The sequence below is a fragment of the Gossypium hirsutum genome, chromosome A11 (genome assembly GCF_007990345.1).
Source record: "Gossypium hirsutum isolate 1008001.06 chromosome A11, Gossypium_hirsutum_v2.1, whole genome shotgun sequence".
Classification (NCBI taxonomy): domain Eukaryota; kingdom Viridiplantae; phylum Streptophyta; class Magnoliopsida; order Malvales; family Malvaceae; genus Gossypium; species Gossypium hirsutum.
In genome coordinates this window covers 30143729-30154308 of record NC_053434.1, presented here as the reverse complement: position 1 = coordinate 30154308, position 10580 = coordinate 30143729, and the positions used below count along the sequence as shown (strand labels likewise).

Below are 10580 nucleotides of genomic sequence, written 5' to 3'. Positions count from 1 at the left end.
TATGTTTGTGTAGCCTTCAATAAAACAAATATATTGCAAACCGAATTGACAGAACACGATAAAACATACTATACTGAATGAAATGACTTGAGGAGTTATGGTGAAGAATATATATGAATGAGATCGTATGCTATGTATCTGGATCTGAAATCTGGGTATGTAGTTGACATGAAAATAAATTTTTTGAGTTATGTTGAGTTAGCGTATAGTATTAGCCTATGTGATATGCCATTGACATACTGAGTTTATTTGAGTTCTATATACGCCATTAGGCGTACTTTATGTTAATGTATGATTTTTTTTAGGTTCAATAGTGCTGTTAGCATTCTTACTTAAGATATCTTTGGAACTCACTAAGTTCTTATGAATTTACTCTATTACCTTTTCCTTCTTAGGCTTGCTGTTTGAAGGAAGACTTATTTGAAGGATTACGCTAGATTGTTGCTACTATAGTGATATGACTGCTTTATTTTTTATTATGCATGATTTGTGGTGGTGACATCTAAATGTATTTTTTTAGAATGGCATGTATAAAGAAGATTTGAGGATTAGGCTATATTTTTAATGAAATCTCTATGAAGTTTCATGGATTGGATTTAAAGTATTATTCTTTATTTGAAGACAATATCATACTTAAACTTATATGCAACATGGCTTATACGTTATTACTTTTAATTTGTTAATGGTTTAATTCAAACACTAAAGTTTTACAAAGCTTTCGCTAGAACTGGTTTTGAATTTAAGATGATTTCTAAGTAGTAACATGTTATACTTGGATCTTTTTAAAGGATCAGGTTTGGCATGTTACAAGTTGGTATAAGAGTCAAGGTTGAGCCGGTTCTCAAAAAATCGAAGGTACTGGAGTGATATAAGAAATTGTCTCTAGCTTAGCCCTTATTGTTTAAATTAAATTAAATTTTATTTTGGAGTGATATAAGAAAATGTCAGACGAATCTAGAGAAGCTACTGGAGAAGAAATAAAGAGTCATATGCCTATTGCTGCTTAGGAGCAGGCCCTTGCAAATAGTATGGGTAATGCTGGGAATGCCTTCAGGAATGTATTTTTCACAATGATGATACAATTGTTTGATCAGTTTATGGGGAATACTCAAGAGCCTCGGCCACAATAGCCTCAGCAACCACAGCCTGAAGTGGTTCGCCCAGCACAACCTGCTCCACCAATACCTATTGTGACTTCATCTAAAGTTGACCCTGTGAAAGAAATTCAAAAAAAAAGGTGCTAAGGAATTTCTTAAGGATAAAAGTGATAATCCCACTGTGGCTGAACAATAATTATTTTGTGTTTGCAAAGTGATAAAAGAATTGAAGTGTACACCAGAAGATAGTCTCTTGTATGCCATATCTTTACTAGAAGGCGAAACTTACCAATGGTGGAAAACATTGGTTAGTGTGACTTTTGAAAAGATTATTAATTGAGACTTCTTTCTGGAAAAGCTCAGAGAAAAGTATGTGAATCAAAGGATGTTGAGCAAATACAGAAAGAAATTCTATATCTGAAATAGGAAAGAATGTTTGTGCTGGAATATGAACGAGAATTTGTCAAACTTAGTTGTTATGCTAAAAATATGTCCCCAAAAAAATGTGTGATAAGTTTGAGTGAGGGCTAAAAGATGTAATTCGTGCATTAGTACCAGATTTTAAATGTAAAAGTTTAGTAGCTATGACAGTCAAAGCTTATATGGTTAACTATGAAGGATTTAATAGACAAGTTGTTTCAATGGCAAGCTCTGGTAGGTCTAAAGTGATAAGAAATGTTAACTATGAACACTATGGTAGAAATCATGGTGGAGAATGTTGGAGACATTTAAGAGTCTGTTTTGGATATGGATTTAAGGATAATAAGGTTAAAAATTATCTTTCTAATATAGAAGTAAGCGCAGAGCATTCTATTTAAGGACCTCAGAAGTTTCAGCAAGAGACTAGATTTGGAATGGCAGCAAAGTCTGGTTCAGTATAGAGAGCACCAAGGAAAAGTTTTAGTAAGCCAAGTTTTAGAGTGTCAATTCAAGCTTATGTAATGAAAGCAAAGGAGGATGCTGATCTGCTAGAGGTTATAACTGGTTTCTTTTCTCGGAAAGAGTTTTATGCTTTGATATATCTAGGATCCACTCATTCATATATATGTACTAAGGTTGTAGAGAGTTTAAGCCTTGAAGTAGTATATTCTGAAACGAATGTGTTAGTAACTAATCCACTAGGAATTAATCCATTAAGCTAAAGTATTGTGATGAATAAAGTGATAAAGAATTGTCCATTGGTATTTGGTAAGCACACATTTTTGGCAAATTTGTTACTGAGTTTTCATAAATTTGATGCTATTTTGGGGTTAGACTGGCTGACTAGACATAATGCAATGGTAGACTGTCATACTAGAGATGTACGTTTGATAAATGCTGAAGGTAAGGAAGTATTTATGCCTGGTGTACAGACTGGTTTGGTGAATAGGATAATTTCTGCTGTATCCGCCAAAAAGTTTATTGTTAACGGTGCAGATGCTTATTTAGCATATATTATGGATGAGTCAAGAAGGAGAGTTAGTCAAGTTCCAGTGGTAAAAGAATTGCCAGATGTAGAGCTTTCAAGAATGCCACTTGCAAGATATGTAGAGTTTTCAATTGAATTATAACCAACGCCTATCTCTTGTATTCCTTACAAAATGACACTGTTAGAACTAAAAGAACTGAAAGTACAGTTGCAAGATCTGTTGGATAAGAGTTTTGTAAGACCAAGTGTGTCACCATAGGGTATGCTAATTCTGTTTATGAATAAGAAAGAATAAACAATGCATCTATGTAGATTACTGTTAATTGAACAATGTAACAATAAAGAATAATTATCCTTTGCCTAGGATTTAAGATTTATTTGATCAGTTATGTGGGGTTGCAGTTTTCTCTAAAATTGATCTAAGACCTGGATATTATCAAGTGAAGATCAAAGGTGATGGTGTGTCTAAGATTGCCTTTCGATCGAGGTATGGTAACTATGAATTTTTAATGATGCCTTTTGGATTGACTAATGCGCCTGCAATATTTATGGACTTGATGAATAGAGTATTTCAACCATATCTGGATCAGTTTGTAGTAGTTTTTATTGATAATATATTAGTTTATTCTAATAATGAATTTGATCATGAGGAACATTTAAGAATTGCTGAGACCTTTGCGTGACAATTAGTTGTATGTTAAGTTCAGTAAATGTGAATTTTAACTGAGAGAAATACATTTTCTAGGCTATGTAATTTCTGTTAAGGGTATTAAACTAGATTTTAATAAGGTAAAAGCAATACTTGAGTAGAATCTGCCCAAAAATGTATATGAAGTTTGCTGTTTTTTGGGTCTAGCAGGTTATTACAGAAGACTTGTGAAGGTTTTTTCAATGTTAGCAACATCTATTACTCGACTATTGGAAAAGAAAGAAAAGTTTTAGTGGAATGATGAGTGTTAGCAAAGATTTTTGAAGTTGAAAACAATTTTGACTGAAGCTCCAGTTTCAGCATAGCCAGAGTTTGGTGTAGAGTATACAAATTATACTGACACATCTTTGAATGGGTATGGATGTGTGCTTATGCATCGGTTATAACTTATGCATCATGTCAGCTTAAACCTCATGAAAAAAGTTATCTAACTCATGATTTGGAATTGACAACAGTGGTATTGGCGTTGAAGATATGGAGACATTATGTATATAAAGAGAAGTGTCATGTGTTCTTTGATCATGAAAGTTTGAAATATTTAATGACTCAAAAGAATCTAAATTTGCACCAAAAAAGATAGTTGAAACTGCTGAAAGATTATGAGTTTATATTTTTAGACTTTAAAACCCAAAAATAAAAATAAATCATTCAATCACAATGAACATGTTGAGTTATGTCATATTAAACGAATTTTATCAAAATTCTACCTGGGTAAAATCATCAAAATTTACTGAGGGTATTGTCAAAATTTTACTGAGGTAAAATTGGGGTGAGAAAATTATTTAATATGTAAATATTAAAGTTTATTTTTGGAAATAGAAAAATTGAATTGGGTTGGATCATATTACAGAGTACTAGGTCAAAAAGACCCAGTAAGTATTTGTAATTGGACCTGATATGAGAAAGGCCCAAAATCCCTCATATAACATGAAGGGGGTAGTAACCTTAGTAGAAATACAATGGTGAATCGTTCACCCCTCTCCTACTCTAAGTAGGATGATTTTCTATTTAAAATGAACATCTAGAACTCTACAAAGGTTCTACCTTCTCTTCCTATAAATAGATGACACTAGTAGAGTTATAAACAAAACTTTTAAGAGATTGTTATTTTATTAAAAAATAGAGAGAATTTATTCTCAACTTATAAACCTATTTTTTAGAATAATAATTTTATCGATTTCTATTAAAGAAGAGAGAATTTTCATTTTCACCCCAAAAGGAAAACTTTTTCTAGTTTTGTGTTTGATTCAATTGGTTCGATCCCACACTCAAAGCAGTTCGTGATATAAGAATAGTGGAGAAGATCGTTTGGTTGAAAGCCGAAAAACATTAAGGATCCGCTTATCTAAAAACACATGTAAAAATTTGGTTAAGGTTTATTGCTATAAATATCACAAACAGAGTTAATTTTCAAAATTTTAATTTTTCACAGTGCAAGAAAATTGTTTTCAAACTGAATTTTTTCCAACAGTGCTGCATTCTTTTGAAAAGAGGCAGACTGACTCTTGTGGGTTTTTTACACTAAAACTAAACATGAGTAATGCTTATGATAGGGTGAAATGGGCTTTTCTGGAAAAGATGATGCTGAAACTAGGCTTTGTAATGCTTGGGCATCATTGGTGATGAGTGTGTAACGTCAGTATCATATTTGGGTTTTTTTTAAAGGTTATCAGGCTTTGTAATTTGTGTAGAAGGACTTTCTAATTTGCTAACTTTGGCCAATAAGACGATGTCTTTAAAGGTGTGCGGGTGGGACGGAGTGGAATATCGCTAACTCATTTGTTTTTTTGTAGATGATGACATTCTTTTTGGTGAAACCAATGTAGAGGGAGCTAATATAATGAAAGCGAGTGTTGCAAAGTATGAAGGGGTTTCAAGTTAATTAATCAATTTTGACAAATCCCTTATTTACTTTAGTAATAATGTATCTTTGGAGACAAATGAGCGGATTGGGAATGTCTTAGGAGTACACATATCAAATAATCTAGAAAAATATATTGGTTTGCCAACAATGGTAGGGCGATGAAAAAATGAGTCATTCAGTAATCTTAATGAGAGATTTATCAAACAAATTGAGAATTGGAGTGTTCGTCAGTTACCTTTGGGAGGAAAGGAGGTATTTATCAAATCCATTTTGCAAGCAATTCTAATTTATGCCATTTAATGTTTTCTTTTGCCCGTTACGTTATGCTGTGAATTGAATAGTATTGTTAGTAGATTTTGGTGGCATAATTGTAGAATGAATAAATATCTTTATTGGTGCCAGTGGAAGATGGTTTGTCGACCTAAATCGCTATAAGGGTTAGGTTTTCGAGATTTTGCCAAATTTAATGTGAACTTTTTAGCAAAGTAAGGTTGGCGTTTGTTATCAAATCCTAATTGTTTATAAACGTAAGTTATGAAAGCTAAATATTATCCAATGGGTGATTTTATGCGTTCAAGACTAGGGTCTTACTCTTCTTATACCTGGAGAAGCTTTTGGAGCGCACGTGGGTTATTGGAATAAGGTACTGGTTGAAGAGTTGGTAATGGTACTACGATTAATATCTGAAATGATTCTTGGTTGTTGGGACCTGATCAAGGAAGAGTGGTTGTTCAGAACATAAATACAAACTTTATGAATCTAATAGATACGACAACTACTACCTGAAAATCTAATGTCTTGAGTATTGAAAAAAATCCAGTTTGAAAACTATTTTCTTATATAATGAAAAATTAAAAATTTGAAAACTAATCTAGACTAAAATTGTACCTATATTTTTAGATAAACGGATTCTTAGTATTTTTCAGCTTTCAACCAAACAAACTTCTTCGCTATTCTTGTACCACGAACCGCTTCGAGTTTGGGCTCAAACCAATTGGACCAAAACACAGAACTAGAATTTTTTTCCTTTTTAGGGGTGAAAACAAAAATTCCATCTTCTTTAATAGAAATCGGCTGAATTGTTATTCTGAAAAAATATATTTAATAGTTGAGAATAAATTTTCTCTATTTTTCGGTAGAATTGCAATCTCTTAAAGTTGTGTTAATAGCTCCATCAGTGTCATCTATTTATAGGAATAGAAAGTAAGACCCTTGTTGAGTTGTAGTGATTTATTTCAAATAGAAAAACTTTCTACTTAGAATGGAAGTACGGTGGACGACACACCCTAGTATTCCTACTAGGGTTGTCGCCCCCTTTATGTTATATGAAGGGATTTTGAGTCTCTCTAATATCGAGTCCAATTACGAGTACTTTTCAAACTTTTCAATTCAATACTTTGTAATTTGATTCAACCTGATTCTATTTTTCTATTTCCCAAAATAAACTTCAATATATATATTAAATAATTTTCTCATTCCAATTTTACCCCCGATAAAATTATGATAATTTTAATCCTAGTAAAATTTCGAGAAATTATGTTTAATATTTCATTACTCAACATGTTCATTATGACCAAATGATTTATTTTCATTTTCGGGCTTTAAAACAACTCAAAAATATAAACTCATTATTACGATAATTTTTGAGTAATCCATAAAAAATTACAAATTAATCATTTCTCATTTTCATTTTCATTTCCATTTCCATTTTCATTTTGAAAAAACCACATTCATTTCCAAATGATTCTATTTTTCCATTTCAGAGAAAATCATAATCATTTTTGAATGTTTTCTATTTTCCTATTCTATTCATTTTTATTTTGATTCAAGCACGCAATTCGTTTCTAATTTCAACGAGCTAGCAGAGAGACCGATTAGATATATACAATTAGAGCTTAAATAATTTATAATTAAGTTCTAACTTTTCACTTATTAATTATAAAATAATTTAGTTACGAAATCATTCCACTATAGTATTTTGAGTTTTTCCTAAGGACATACCATTACGAAAGCATTTACTCAGTGCTCGTCCAATGACCTTGTCATAAGTGTGTTACCCTCATAAGAAATCATTAATCTCTTTGTGATAGTATTCACTCTCCAAATATGATCCTATTTTATCTCATTGTAACCATTAAATCTTCTTCAATGAAAAGTCAATTATTATCAGATAGTAATCAAGTCATTCAGCTCAAAGATGAACGACTTGTGGTTATGTTTACTTTTTATCAACCATGTAATGCCAATGAGAAAATATTATTTACCCATATCTCGGGCTATGAATTTCACTATTGTGAATGACATTACATACTGTGGAAGTCGTACACCTAACAAGCCAACTTCCAGTTTCTTATCTATTTGCACTCAGGTTTTTGCTTACATTAAAGTGTACGAGTTACGCCAAAATAGTTTGTCATCCAATCAGGATTTAAGTATATCACACTATGAAAGTCACAAGTGAATAATTTCGTAAACAAATTTAGGATATATTCATTTTGGGTCTAGTCTAATGTACTATTAGTCTAATCAGTCACATTTATGTTTTTATCTTTTGAGAGTCACTCCAATGTCTCAGACAAAACATCTCCCCAATTGGACTTGATAGATAATATATTCGTCTTTCAACCTGTTTGCTCATTTCCAATTAGGCTAAAGAAATGTTTAGGTTTGTTTACTAATACAAGCTATTTTTCTGTATTACGATCTAACCATATAATACAGCTTAATATTAGTTAAAGATTAGACAATAAGTTAGCCACATTTTCTTCCATTTTGCTTTGTGTACAAAAATAATTTGAGAACACTATACAAAGTATTAACATAATTATGAATAATTTTATCAACCAATCTATTCGATATTACAAGTGAATTTAGATGAAAATACTACGCTTAAAGTACCAAATCTAACATTGAGATCGCTATTTGATGAAAGATTGAAGCAAATCCTAGCAATTCTGCTCTCTAGCAGTGCCCATCAGGATGAGATGGTATGGCAAGGGGACAACAAAGGTGTCTATTCTGCTAAAAGCGGATACAAATGGCTTTTGGCAGAGGATTCAACTTCTTCGAAGTAACGATCCAACTATTCATGCCCCTATGATACAAGCTTTCTATACTAAGTATAGGACTTAAACATGGCGAGAAAAATTAAGATAACAATATGGAGAATTGCTAATAACTATCTGCCTACGCTACTTAATTTACAGACGCGAAGGATCGCTGCTCATAATTCTTGCCCTCTTTGTCGATCTGCTGCGAAGTCAGTGGACCACTTGTTCCGTGAGTGCCCCTTTACTCGGTAATTCCTGCATGGGTTGGACGCGGATTTTTCCGCCACCAGCAGTGAACGCAATTGGAAAGCATGGTTAGCTAATATATTTTTTAATAGCAGTCAAGCCAAATGCAAACTAATAGCTATTTCTTTTTGGGCATTATGGTTCAACCGAAACATATTTATCATGAGGGAGCAGGTCAAAATGCCTTTGGGATCATAGCTTTCATTAAGGCGTATATTACCGAAAATGACAATTTGGAAGAAGTTTCAACTACTATGCAAACCCCAGTGGATAGGAAATGGGAACCGCCAATAGGGGCAGTTATGAAATTAAATTTTGACGCAGCATTTCATCAACACACTAACATTTCAATTTCTGGAATTATAGCAAGAAATGCGGAAGGGCAAATAATGGCTGCATGTACACACCTGAATGAGTATGTGATGGATTCCACAGTGGCGGAGGCACCTGCTTGTCTACAATACCTAATCTTTGCGGAAGATTTGGGTTTTCAAAGGATTATGGTCGAAGGGGATACCTTGATTGCCATGAAAAAAAAAAGGCATCAGTGGAAGATAAATCTTGTATTAGTGCTTTAATCGAAGAAATTAGAGCAAGATCCCGGCGGTTTGAAAGCATAAGTTTCAGATTTGTACCTCGAAAAGCAAACAACACTGCTCATATATTGGCTAAGGAAGGGAAGTATCATGCTTGCTCTATGTGCTGGATTGAAGAAGCTCCGGAGAGAGTGGAAAGAGAGGCAGATCAGGACCGATGGTGATTGAACAGGAATGACTGAAGGATTGATGATTTTTGGACTCCGACTTTATCAGATCAAGAAGGAATGCTCTCGTTTTATTCTATGATTTCATGCCTTTCATCTGAGGAAGAGGGGAGGTTCCATTTCGTGTAATTGCTGATAAGAGATTAGGATGAAGAGGGGTATTAATTGTTTTTTATTTTATTTTTCTGTTTATTGTTATTCTTTCTATTTGGATTTTGCTCTACCGGAGGGACTGTTTTAATGCGTGGCAGACGGTTGGTCTGCTGGTGTTTCGTCTTTTCTCACCCCTCTTTTAAGTTTTTTGCTCGAAAATATATATATATATATTTAAACAATTTGTTATATGGAATCAATTTTGAATAATTATATTCTCATTTCATAGGTGGATTTAGAATCTTTTCTTGCAAAAATTGTTTTATTATTTCCACGCCACGATGGGCCTTGTTTTCAGCATTTTTGTTGTGTGGGCAAAATATGTGCCGAAATCTGCAAATGAAAAGATCCAATTTGTATCTACCCACTAATTTCTTCATGCCACGCTCTTTTCTACTTTCATTTTTAATTTTAAATTGACCCAAAATTAAACTTCACATTCCAATATCTCATAAACTTCACCAATCATTTGATTCAATGATTAATACATAATATTAGATCCATAAGTAGGATTAAAATCTTTTAAAACAACAACAACAAAAATAAAAAGGGTTAATGCAAGTCTCAAACTTGCTAGTAGAAGAAAATAACCATAGACTCCTTATGGTCTCTCAAAACAATGAGGTTTTAGTTTAAGTTTCAGCATCAAATCAAAACTTGTAAAATCCTAGCAGGCCTCATGAGTTTGTTGATGGATTAAACCATCATCACATATGGTTTTAAACATTGAAAAAAAATTGATTGAGATTAGCAACGTCTCCTACTAACTCATTATTCAACCATTATTTTTTATCCTAATCTTTTTATTTTCCTACCAACTAAAACAAAAATAAAACCTTTCAATTTAGGCTTAAACCCTTTTAAACTTTACTTATATAAGAATCAAACCTTTCAAAAAACTCATATAAATTTAAAAGTACTGAAATAAGGATCAAACATTTCAAAATGGTCAAATAAGGGCTAGACCTTTTCAAAAATGCTCAAATAAGAGCTAAATCTTTCCAAAAGTACTTCAATAATGGCTTCTCAAATGTCATATATATCATGTTTTAAATTATGTTCCGACTATCTTTTTTTCCTTTTGATTCAAGCGTTATGTGTTTTATTCTAAACACGTTAGTCTTTACATAATTTTTTTTATAAAATAGATTAAAGTAGGTTAATGTAAAAATTAGACCCTTATTTAACTATTTTAAAAAAAATTAATTGAGCATTTATCCTCAAAGTTGATATAATGTATGAAAGAGAGGGAAGGAAGAAATGAAGAAAACATGAAGTGTTTGACATAAG

General features: G+C 32.4%; 1 long non-coding RNA gene across 1 annotated transcript; it reads right to left on the bottom strand.

Annotated features, from left to right (window-relative positions):
• Positions 1-7893: 7893 nt before the first annotated feature.
• Positions 7894-9433, bottom strand: LOC107897831 (uncharacterized). Its single transcript, XR_001684286.2, has 3 exons — positions 9010-9433; positions 8782-8891; positions 7894-8383 (listed from the first exon to the last, which is right to left on the bottom strand). It is a non-coding gene; the product is annotated as an uncharacterized lncRNA (long non-coding RNA).
• Between the last annotated feature and the right edge of the window lie 1147 nt (positions 9434-10580).